The following is an 11,276-nucleotide window of genomic DNA, read 5'->3' on the forward strand; positions in this document are numbered from 1 at the left end:
GTACCGGTATGTTGTTTTACTCCGAAAACGGCGAACGATTAACATTCTTTTTTGTAGTTCATTCAGTTGACACAAGGTGATCACATGCACTTTATGGTTGCCTCGCACGTGATATTCCTTCCTTTTGACAGAATATCGTGATTATAGAAGTTAGAGACTGCAGCAATTGTAGTGTTTTGACGATCGATTTCCATTAATCTTTCGATGAAAATTTTGTTTCAGACTTACATCTAAAAAAAACTGTTAACTTACGGTACTTTTGGTGCAAACGTAAAGCCAAAAACGTTTTTGACCTGGCATCAGATTACACTGAAAAGAAGAAGAATTATGAAAAGGAAATAACTTCTTCAGTCCTTCCTAAGTGTGTGCAATAATCGTCCGCTACAGCGCGCCATGACCGCTGACCGCTTAATATAGGTGAGCTGACTAACAGACGTACCGTATTGACTGGAATAAGCGCCGCCCCAGAGTAAGCGCTGCGGTCCCAATGCGTCGCTTATTACAGGAGTTTCGTCAAATTAAACAACGCTGTGGCTACATGACCGGAAACTGGTCAAGCACTGAGAACTAAAAACGTTTCTGAGAAATAAAGCAACGTAAAAACACATCACAATACGAGACCTCAAACAGAGTCGCACCCGGGTCACCCACACGTCAAGCCATAGACATGACCACTGAGCCGTGAGGCCAGTTGCCAGGTAACTGAGTTTTTAAGGTATGATTTAACATTATTCCACAAGGGCGCGTTGGAGATTGAGATTGAGAGCCAACAAGGCGCGTAGCGCATTCCTTGACCATATTAGGTACAGCAGGTATATGAACTGATAGCCTGTGTCCAGCGAGCCAATGAAATGCTGGAAATCTGATATCCGTGGTTCAGTTTTTAATAAATCATTTTACTATTGCTATTTTTTGAATGCTAACCACACAGAGTACCGAAGCGCTTTTCAGGCTAACCCTGAGTGTCTTTTAGGCTAACAGCGGGAATGCTAGTTTAGGCTAACCAGAGTGCTTTTTAGGCCCAATCCATGAAAAAGTTTTGACTGCCGGTCATTTAGTGTTTTTAACACCTTGACCGGTTGCCGGTCATATAGCTCACATCGATTAAACGAACACTAAAAAGTAACTCTAACCTATGTTCTTCAGTTCAAAGTGATTGCATTTCAATGGCCGCCCATTAAATGAAAAGACGTAAGAGTCAAATGGTGACGATCAAAAGACGTTTCTGTTAATCTCCGTCTGGAGCTCATCTAGGGGAGGCTCTATCTCCTCTACTTCCTTGAATCACCCTTTCCTCAATAAATATCACACTTCCCTTGACGCTGATATAGCTTTGTTTTGATTGGGTTTTTACAACAGTGGGCGTGCTGAATCTCCCAAGGGAGACGTTCTATAAATAAAAACTACTAGAGAAAGGGTTGACTGCTAGGCCAAGTTTCTAATCGAGGCTTCCTTCATGAGCTCCTGTATCGGAACAGATAGAAAATTACCCGTTAAAATAAAAGGAAATATTTCTGTGTGGTGTCCAATTTTCAAACAAGCGCCGCACTTAATACGCGAAAATTAAATATTCGCCGCGGCGCTTATTGGAGTAAATACGGTATACCTCTTCAAGCTTAGATACGCCCCCCTAAAATTCACGAGAATTATAGGAACGCTTCGTTTCCCCTAAATCGACGACCACGTGAAAAAAGCAGTTGATATCATGTGAACAGACCTTTTAGAATATCGAATAACGAAGTATAATTTTAAGGGCATCAGGATAAGTTATTCTGTGCGCTAAAATAGGTCAGCACGGGGTGGCGCGATGTTAAAAACAACACTTCCTTTCGGATTTTAAAGTGCTCTAAGCTTAGTAGGTTATTTTAATTTTCGCTTGCGCCTAATGCAAAAAAAAAAAAAATAAAGTAGGCTAGAACATACAGGTATAAACGTGGCGAAACGAAGGAAAAGCTTACTCACAATTGCAGCGGATGGTTTAAAATACGTTAGTTCCCGGGTTTTTGAGGGATTACTTGATTGGAACCTGCCACATTTCAATTACAGTTGCTATCATTTGCATGCATTTGAATACATGAATTGCCAATAATACACCTTGATAACATTAAAGGACAGCGTTACGGTTTTCGAATCGAAAACATCCGGCTGATATTTTCAAGTTTGGAAAGGTGCGTACCATATGGAGAGGCCTCTGTCGCATGCAGAATTTTAAACACTCAGCGCATTCATTTAAAAGCAATGTAAGAGCTAGTAAAAATACAAAATTATTTATGAGAGAACAATATATAGAAGTAAAAGAAAACGTAAAAATTATTCGAAATACCTTTGCTAAGGAAAAAATGTAAACAATTCAGTCTGGCCACGCTTGGCCGCCATCTTTGTGACACAGCCAACGTAAAAGCGGGACACACTTTTCTTACGACGATAACCCTGAAACTAGCTAGCAGAAAGCGTTTTGGTCGCGATTAATCGCAAAAACACGCAAGATGAATAAACGTAGCCGGCTTCTATTGAGGCTCTGGGTATATCTCCTCGTGCTTCGATACGCCCACTACAATTTTCCGGAATCGACGGCCACCTACACAAACAGTTGACACCCCGTGAATTCTCAGAATATCGAATACCTTCATCACACTTCCGCTCGCTAGAGTTGAACTAAAAAGTGAATATTAAGCGAGACATCGATTTTCCGATTTCAATCCTTCAAAAACAATTTGAGTGGTTAGACAACTTGATCTACCACAATTTGCTACAGTTTTTTCTGCTAGCCATATACAGTGCGCGTATATTAAGCTCAGTTCAAAAAACCCGCAACCTTAGTAAGATGTGACAGTATTCCGATAAAAACATGGCCATCGAATCAGATGAATGGTAAGCCGTAGAAGCTGTGTATTTAAAAGTACTAGAAGGCCTTACAGAAATTATAAGCTTAAATAAGATTGTTTTTTGGTTCTCCGCTCGTAATATTTACACTGCCTCGTAAGGTACAAACAGTTGTCATACGCAAAATATCTTGAATTCAAATCTCAGAAAATCGCTGTCATCTCTATAACCTTGATGACTATAAACATCTCGACGGATACATCGCTAAGGATGCGAGTTGCATGCATAAAGATGTTAATACGCTTCGACGTTTTTTATGAACAAGCACTTTCCGAGCGTGAAAGGAAGTGAATCATCTCTCAAACCTATTTCAGATTGTCCGAGTTGACGGTCTTCACACTCTTCAAGCGTGCTTCCACCAAGTTAGGCTTAGCAGCCCATGCACGAGTGAAAGCACCTTTTTGACATCAAATTAGGATTCAAAAAGTGAGTTTACAGGTGATCGATCACGACTAATCTTGACTATAAATTTCGATGAAACTAGCAATTTTATCAGTCATGCGATGCATTAACTCAGGGCGCGTTCGATTGATCGTATCCGGAATAGGAATACATGGAATAGAAGTTAGAAATCCTTCGTTTTTGCGTAGATTCATATTAACATTGTCAAAAATCTGCTAAAATGCTATTTTAAATACAGCTTTATTATCCTTGTTGCTGCAAAACGCCACACATAGTGTTTTAAATCATCACTCCGTGTATTCTTATTCCGGAATGGCGTCAATCGAACGCGCCCTAAAAGATATGGCACAATGTTCTTGAACGAAGCGGGCGAATAAAATTTTTAAAGAACTAATGAACTCACTTACCAAAACCACTGAATTTGGATGAGCTCACTGTTGATGTGTATATTTTAAGCGACGAAACGCCCTCTAAATTCAAGGTTATTGAACCGTTCACTTCTCCAGGAATCGACGACCACGTGAACAAACAGCGACATCACGTGAAAAGGTTTACCCTGAATAATCGAACACCTGTGTCACTCTTCCTCTCCATAGACTTTGACAATTGATTGAATCTACCTTTCGATTTAAATCCTCCAAAATTATTTGATTGCTTCGATTGTTATCTTTACCACATTTAGCTATATATTCTTTTGTTTCGTTTCCTCACAAACGAAACGTACCGGTATCTCTTTTGGCTTCAGGGAGAACTGTAATCTAAAACTTTCGAGCACCTGAACCTTAATTATCGCAAATCATTAGCCTGCGACTACACTCGCTCCTAACGGTTTGAGTGTTTAATGAGTACTGTAATATTGCTAAACATTTCTTCTGTTTCTTGAGTCTCTTCTTTGAGCCTTTCTGGAGTAACTCTTCAAGAGTTACTTTTACAGACAACATAGAAAACTTAAATCGCGCCTTATCTCTAGACATTACCCTAAGAAACTGGTGAAACAGATACTCTCAGAATTTAACTATGCGGATAGAAACCAGCTTTAACACAGAAACAGAGAACGCACAAGAAGCTTTTACCGTTCGTGGCGCAATTTCAACCGCATTACAATGTTTGAAAAAACACACTAACTGACAAAGGGCATTTAATACAAGAACAACCATTACTCAAAGAGACATTCAAGGAACCTCCCTTGATTTCTTGTAGAAAAGGAAAATCTCTTAAAAAGATATCCTTGTTAAAGCAAAACTATAAAGGCCGTGAATATCACAATGAGCAGACAGCAGGAGTTGCTTTCGTCTGTCCACCCCATTTTTATCACCAACCACCAGTTACCAGTTAAAGATCTGGAAGTGCTGTCTCCGTATTTCCGTCATATCTATTATATTTTGGGAAATTCATGGTCCTCAAAATTGTCTTCTTCACAAAGATATCTAAAGACATTCGGAAACACAGTTGATGACAAAGAAATACTTGCAGCTAAATAGGGAGGTACTGTTCAAAACCCTAATCAGTATGCCAGTTGAGGATCTGAAAGTGCTGTCTCCGAGTAATCGTCATATCCGCCACGCTTTAAGAAATTAATTGATTTCTAAATCATCCTCGGAATAAAAAAAAAATAATATAATAAAGATAACAAGGAAACACCGGATATGGCAGAGATGCACTTACAGTAACACACGGGAGTAATAATAACAGACAGTAATCAGTATGCCATTAAAAGATCTGGAAGTGCCCTCTCCGTGTATCCGTCATATCAACCATGCTTTAAAAAAAATCAGCAACTCCAACTTGTTCCGTCAATAAAATATCTGAAACAAGATGGAAAAACCACGGAGATGGCGGAGAAACACTTACAGTAACATAGGAGTGTAATAATAACAGCAGTAATCAGTATGCCATTGAAAGATCTGGAAGTGCTGTCTTAGTGTATCCATCATATCCACCATACTTTAAAAAAATCATGCAACTCCAACTTGTTCCCGTCAATGAAATGTCTGAAACAAGACGTAAACCACGGAGATGGCGGAGATACACTTACAGTTACATAAAGGAGTAATAATAACAGACAGCAATCAGTATGCCATTGAGAGATCTGGAAGTGCTGTCTTCGTGTATCCGTCATATCCACCATACTTTAAAAAAATCATGCAACTCCAACTTGTTCCCGTCAATAAAATATCTGAAACAAGACGGAAACCACGGAGATGACGGAGATACACTTACAGTTAAAATGGAATAAATCAAAACACTACTACTACTACTACTACTACTACAACTACTACTACTATACTGCTAACTACTACTACTACTACTACTACTACTACTACTACTACTACTCTACTACTACTACTACTACTACTACTACTACTACTACTACTACTACTACTACTACTACTACTACTGCTACTGCTACTGCTACTGCTACTGCTACTGCTACTGCTACTACTGCTACTGCTACTACTACTACTACTACTACTACTACTACTACTACTACTACTACTACTACTAAAATAAAAATAATACTAATAATAATAATAAATAATAATAATAATAATAATAATAATAATATAAGTAGTAGTAGTAGTAGTAGTAGTAGTAGTAGTAGTAGTAGTAGTAGTAGTAGTAGTAGTAGTAGTAGCAGTAGTAGTAGTGGTTTGATTTATTCCATTTTAACTGTAAGTTTATCTCCGTCATCTCCGTGGTTTCCGTCTTGTTTCAGATATTTTTATTGACGGGAACAAGTTAAAGTTGCATGAGTTTTTTAAAGTATGGTGGATTTGACGGATACACGGAGACAGCACTTCCAGATCTCTCAAATGGCATACTGATTACTGTCTGTTGTTATTACTCCGGTATGTGACTGTAAGTGTTTCTCCGCCATCTCCCTGGTTTCCGTCTTGTTTTAGATATTTTATTGACGGGAACAAGTTGGAGTTGCATGATTTTTTTTTAAAGTATGGTGGATATGACGGATACACGGAGACAGCACTTCCAGATCCTCAACTGGCATAATGATTAGGGTGTGTTGAAAAGTACCTCCGTTTTAACTGCAAGTATTTCTTCGTCATCATTTTTGTTTCCGAGTTGTTTGAGATGTTTTAGAGCAGGGGAAAATTTCGAGGACGAGGCTTTCTTGCGTCTTTGACTTTATACTTTCATATCCAACTGTAAATATTTCCACGTTATTCCCGTTGTTTTTGTTTGTTTGTCTGTTTGTTGTTTTTTTCATTTTATTTCTTTTTATTTTATTTTATTATATGTTTTTGCCTTGTTTTTCAGTTTCCTGTCCGTTTAAAAATAATGACAATTGGGATATTCGAGGGTCACGCCTTTCTCATTCGGGACATTTCCAAACTTGCACACGTTTACGTTTGTGCAGTTTGTAACACAAGATTCACACAAAGAACACACCTACAACGGCATGCAAACGAAAGGTGCAGAAACGGAGAAACCAAAATCGAAAGCTCAACCAAACCGCCAGAGAAGCCGCAAACCTGTTTCGAACGAACGTTCTTTCCAAAAGCAATTTTTTCCAACTCAGCAATAATATTGAGCAGGAGGCGCACAAACGCAAAACCCACATTCATCACGCTTTGTGCGGGCACGGAGGTGAGTGGTGGATCAACTAAGTGCCGGTGGACGGTTTCGAGCCAATTTCCAAAACTGTGTTCCAATATCACGGTTGTGCATTCCACGGTGCTTAAGATGTGATCCAGGAAACCGAGACGAGCCATTCCCAACGCAGAAGGGGATTCATCCAATGTTCGACTGAGCAAAACCGTCGCACGCACTGAAAAGTTTTGCGCAGCTGGTTACGAAGTTGTGGAGATGTGAGAATGCAATGCCGGCTTCCTGTCAAGACGCTTCCTTCCCAAGCCTTTCACAAAAGGCTACCCGCACGCAATAATCTTCGATTTCGAAGCGTTCGGAGACAGCAATAAACGGAAGGAACCAACAGCGACACTCACAATCGAAAGGAGCACGTTCCAATCTCTGTCTCCATCGGAGACAAAAACAGCGCGGTTATATTGAAGAATGGTGCGACCAAGTTCGAACCCTTGGATTCAACTCTGGCGGCTACGTTTTGAACTTAATTAAAAAACATCACTTCTTGGACGCTTTGGCAGCAGATTCAAACACAGAAAGTCAAAACGGCGAAAAAAGCCAACAGGACTATGTTCCTCACAATGCCACATTTTCGTTTCCTGGATGTTGCCAACTATCTTGCCCCAGGAACCAGTGCGACTTAATAGAGCTTTTATGGTAGTTGTCCAATTTTCGTTCAGTAATACTGATCTTCAATTGCATTGATTAACCATGGTACTGTTGGTAATCAGCAAACAGGCAGGAAAAAAAGTAGTCATTCCTTCCTTGCTGATAAACAGTTAATTACTCGTAAATTACATAAAGCAATGAATGGGGCAAAAGATAGAGGTGGGGCAAAAAGTGCTTCCTTGCTTACCACAGTCTCGCGCCCCTTTCGAAAGACCCTCGCACGAGATATTGCATGCTAACTCCAGGAATGGATACTGCAAAACAGACCTTTAACTTGGAAGGAGGAACCAATACAAGAGCGTCGATGACAAGTATAGTAAAAGAATTCGCTGTCTCTTCTTATAACTAATAGCAGCGGCAACAAAGAGCTTTTCGAGTCGTTTGATCCATTTTGCTGTAGCCATCTCAAAGATTAAACACCCGGTCACACAGACAGTTATGAGTATCTTGAAGTGATTTTTTGCCGATTCTCGTCGCCAATGTACACGTAATGTTTTAAATGAGGGTGTGTATCACACAAGACGACACTAAGTCAGCACACTTGCCATGTTGGAAGTACATCTGACTATCTCTTTATTCTCAGCATGCTTGGCTACATAACGTAAGGCGTGTCAAGTCACTGTGTAACGCTAAACACTACAGTTGTGTCGGGTTCTTCCCTGTAATCATACCGGTCATACAGACCAAAAGAAACAATTGTTAAACAAAGCAAGTAGCGAAGAGGAACTTCCAGATTTCATCAGAAAGCTGAAGAGTTTTACCATTTTGTATCCGACTGAGTGACTGTCATCGTTTGCATGTGATTTACCGCTGAAAGGAAAAAGAAAGAATGGAAGGTGTTATTATACTCCACAAGAGACTACAGTAAAAAGCGAAGTAACTGGGAGCAAAGGACTTACCTGTCCGACATATTAATGCGGGGAATGGCCGCCATATTTAGAGCAGAGCGACCGAACCCGAAAAACACATGTTTTACATGATATACCGCTAACCAACATTCGGCGTTTGGCGCTCTGCGTTCTGCGTTCGGCAAATTATATTATTATTATTATTATTATTATTATTATTATTATTATTTATATTATTTATATTTTCAATTTTTTATTTCATGTTCAAAATTTCTTACACATACTCACCATAAATACTTACGGATACATACACACATGATGCACGGGGGACCTTTTTACAGATATTTCACATATTCTTATTTATATTATAACAGCAAAGAGCACTTTTCGAAATTGTAATTACATTAATTTTCAATATAATTGCCCCATTTTCTAAGGTGGGTGGGCAGTTTATTAATAGATTTGGCAACCATCATTTCAAGTTGGTAAATCATCTTAATCTTAGCGTTTAATATTGTAATGGATGGTTTGGTCTTATTACATCTGCAGGAATAAATATATTTTTTCGCAATCAACAAAATATGGTTCACAAACAAATATTTACACTCCATTATACCAAACATTATGTCCTTCTTAGAAAGAGGTCCAATTTCAATGTCCTGGCTGGCCATCCATTTTATAACTTCTGCCCAGAATTCCTTGGTGTAAGGGCTCGTTACAAAGATATGCTCGAGAGATTCGTCTGCTTCTCCGCAAAAAGAGCAAGCTGGGGATGAAATTTTACCAATTTTGCAAAGGAGGACATTCGTAGTGAAACATCTGTGGAGAAGTTTGAGCATTGTTATTGAGTTGAGCTGTAGGTGGAGTAATGTTCTATTTAGAATTACGTTATAAATGATCCTCGATACAGCTTTGCTAAGTAGGACATTTTGACCATTTAAATATAACTGCCAGCTTTGAAGTGCCAAAAATGACAAAAAACTCAAACTCAGCTCAACTGGTAACTAGATCATAATCATATCCCATTCAGGACCCAGTGATATATGAATGAATAAAAATTAAATATTATAAAAAGCTTCTTCAAAATCTGCCACTTAGCTAGACCTCACTTTAGTTTAAATGAATAATGTCTTTACTTGAATGATCATGACCAGACACTGAACCGAATCGCTTTCAACAGGCGCTGAGTATGACGATACGTCTCATTATACTCAATTTGACCCGCATCTAGATCCCCGCTGTTGCTATATCGCCACTGAAAGCCAAATTATCAGATCACAAACAAGAACAAACCATATCTGGCTAAAGCAACAGCTGAGATCCCCTGAAATGACAATTATAGCGGAGCTCCGCACGCCGAAGATGCGCACGCGGAGCACCATTGGTAAGAAAATATGGTAACCCATGAAATTAAGCCATTCAGTATCGATACGCCGGAAGATCGATAGCCTTCATTCTAAAGCCTTGAGTCTTCAATTTATTCATTTGGACTAAGATACCGTGTCTTTTCTTTGGCATCCAACGAAAAATGTCCTTTCTTGCAAGTAGTCGCAAATAATGCCGCAAACAGTTTTTTCCACATCGAAACGTTTCGTTTTTGCTGTAAGCTGGACCATTTCAATAGTGGAGTGTAGCGGTCAATCAAAATGTAGTTCGCAATTTAAATAGCCCAAACATCTTCTACGGGTAAAATCTTTGAAAGCTTTAATCTCACAAACGTTTCCCTCTTGGAGTCTGCCTTTTTGTCGAGGGTCGAGAGTCGAGAGTTGAGATTAGCATTTCTAGGGTTCTTTGTCGAATGTCGAGTGTCGAGTGTCGAGGGTCCCTTTTTACCGAAAAAGTTCTTAAGAAGGAATTCAATTGAGATGACACAGAGAGTAAACTAAGGAAAATAGTCAACTAGTAGGGGTTGTTGACTTCCTTTAAATTCTTATAAGTTTTAACTGATATTTAAGACGGTTGCATGATCGCGATTCTTCTCAGCTTACCTTAAGTTTGTTTTGTTTAATCAACGTGGCCAACATTTCCTTTAGGCATGCATTCCTATCTCATTCAGCGCGATATCCTAAACCATGGAACAAAGCTGCGCTCGTCCCTCATACGCCCTTTATTAAGCTCATATGCTCTTCGTTTTCATGTCAGATGTTTTCTGTATTCAGATCATGTTTCAACCATTTTAGAAGCAAGAAATGTGTTACACTACAGTACTTCAAAAATATTGTGTCAGAAGATTCTGTTCTTCAAGATACCGCACCGAAGGAGATAAGAATGCATGCCTTCAGAAAATGTACGCCATGTTGATTAAAAAAAGAAAGACAAGCTGAGAAAGATCGCGATCAACCGTCTTAAATTTTCCTTACTTATATCAGTTATGAAAATTTCTTGACCCATGAAGGAAGATAACATCTCCTAGTTAATTATTTTCTTAGTTTACTCTCTGTATCATCTGAATTGAAGTCCTTCTTAAGAACTTTTTTCAGTAAAAAGGCCGACCCTCGACACTCGACAAAGAACCTTCGACCCTCGAAATGCTACCCTCGACTTTCGACCCTCGACAAAAAGGCAGACTCGCCCACTTGTGCATGTGTCGGGTTCAATTCCTGCTTTGATCAATGGCAGGATTTGTCTTCGGTATCCAACTTATAGGCAGGCTTAGCCGTCGTCAGTTTCGCCTTATTTCATAAAGACATGAGTGAAATAGTGTAGCTACTGTACTCCCCCTTGGGAAACCTTGTGCACCAGTGACGCGCTAAGTTAGTGTTGATATTGGATTAAAAACAGAAAGAAACCACTAGTCGCTGTATTGCAGTAAAGCTTATTATTGGAATATTTATAGTCGAGATATGGAACCATCACAATAGTAAAATACAG

General features: G+C 39.2%; 1 long non-coding RNA gene across 1 annotated transcript in view; it reads right to left on the reverse strand.

The window, feature by feature from the left end:
- LOC138012661 (uncharacterized) overlaps window positions 1-3,838 on the reverse strand; it is a 53,050-nt gene extending 49,212 nt beyond the window's left edge. Inside the window, exon 1 of the long non-coding RNA XR_011125065.1 lies at window positions 3,693-3,838. This is a non-coding gene — a long non-coding RNA (uncharacterized lncRNA). The remainder of the gene's footprint in view (window positions 1-3,692) is intronic.
- Between the last annotated feature and the right edge of the window lie 7,438 nt (window positions 3,839-11,276).

Source organism: Montipora foliosa, chromosome 8 (genome assembly GCF_036669935.1).
Source record: "Montipora foliosa isolate CH-2021 chromosome 8, ASM3666993v2, whole genome shotgun sequence".
Taxonomy (NCBI): domain Eukaryota; kingdom Metazoa; phylum Cnidaria; class Anthozoa; order Scleractinia; family Acroporidae; genus Montipora; species Montipora foliosa.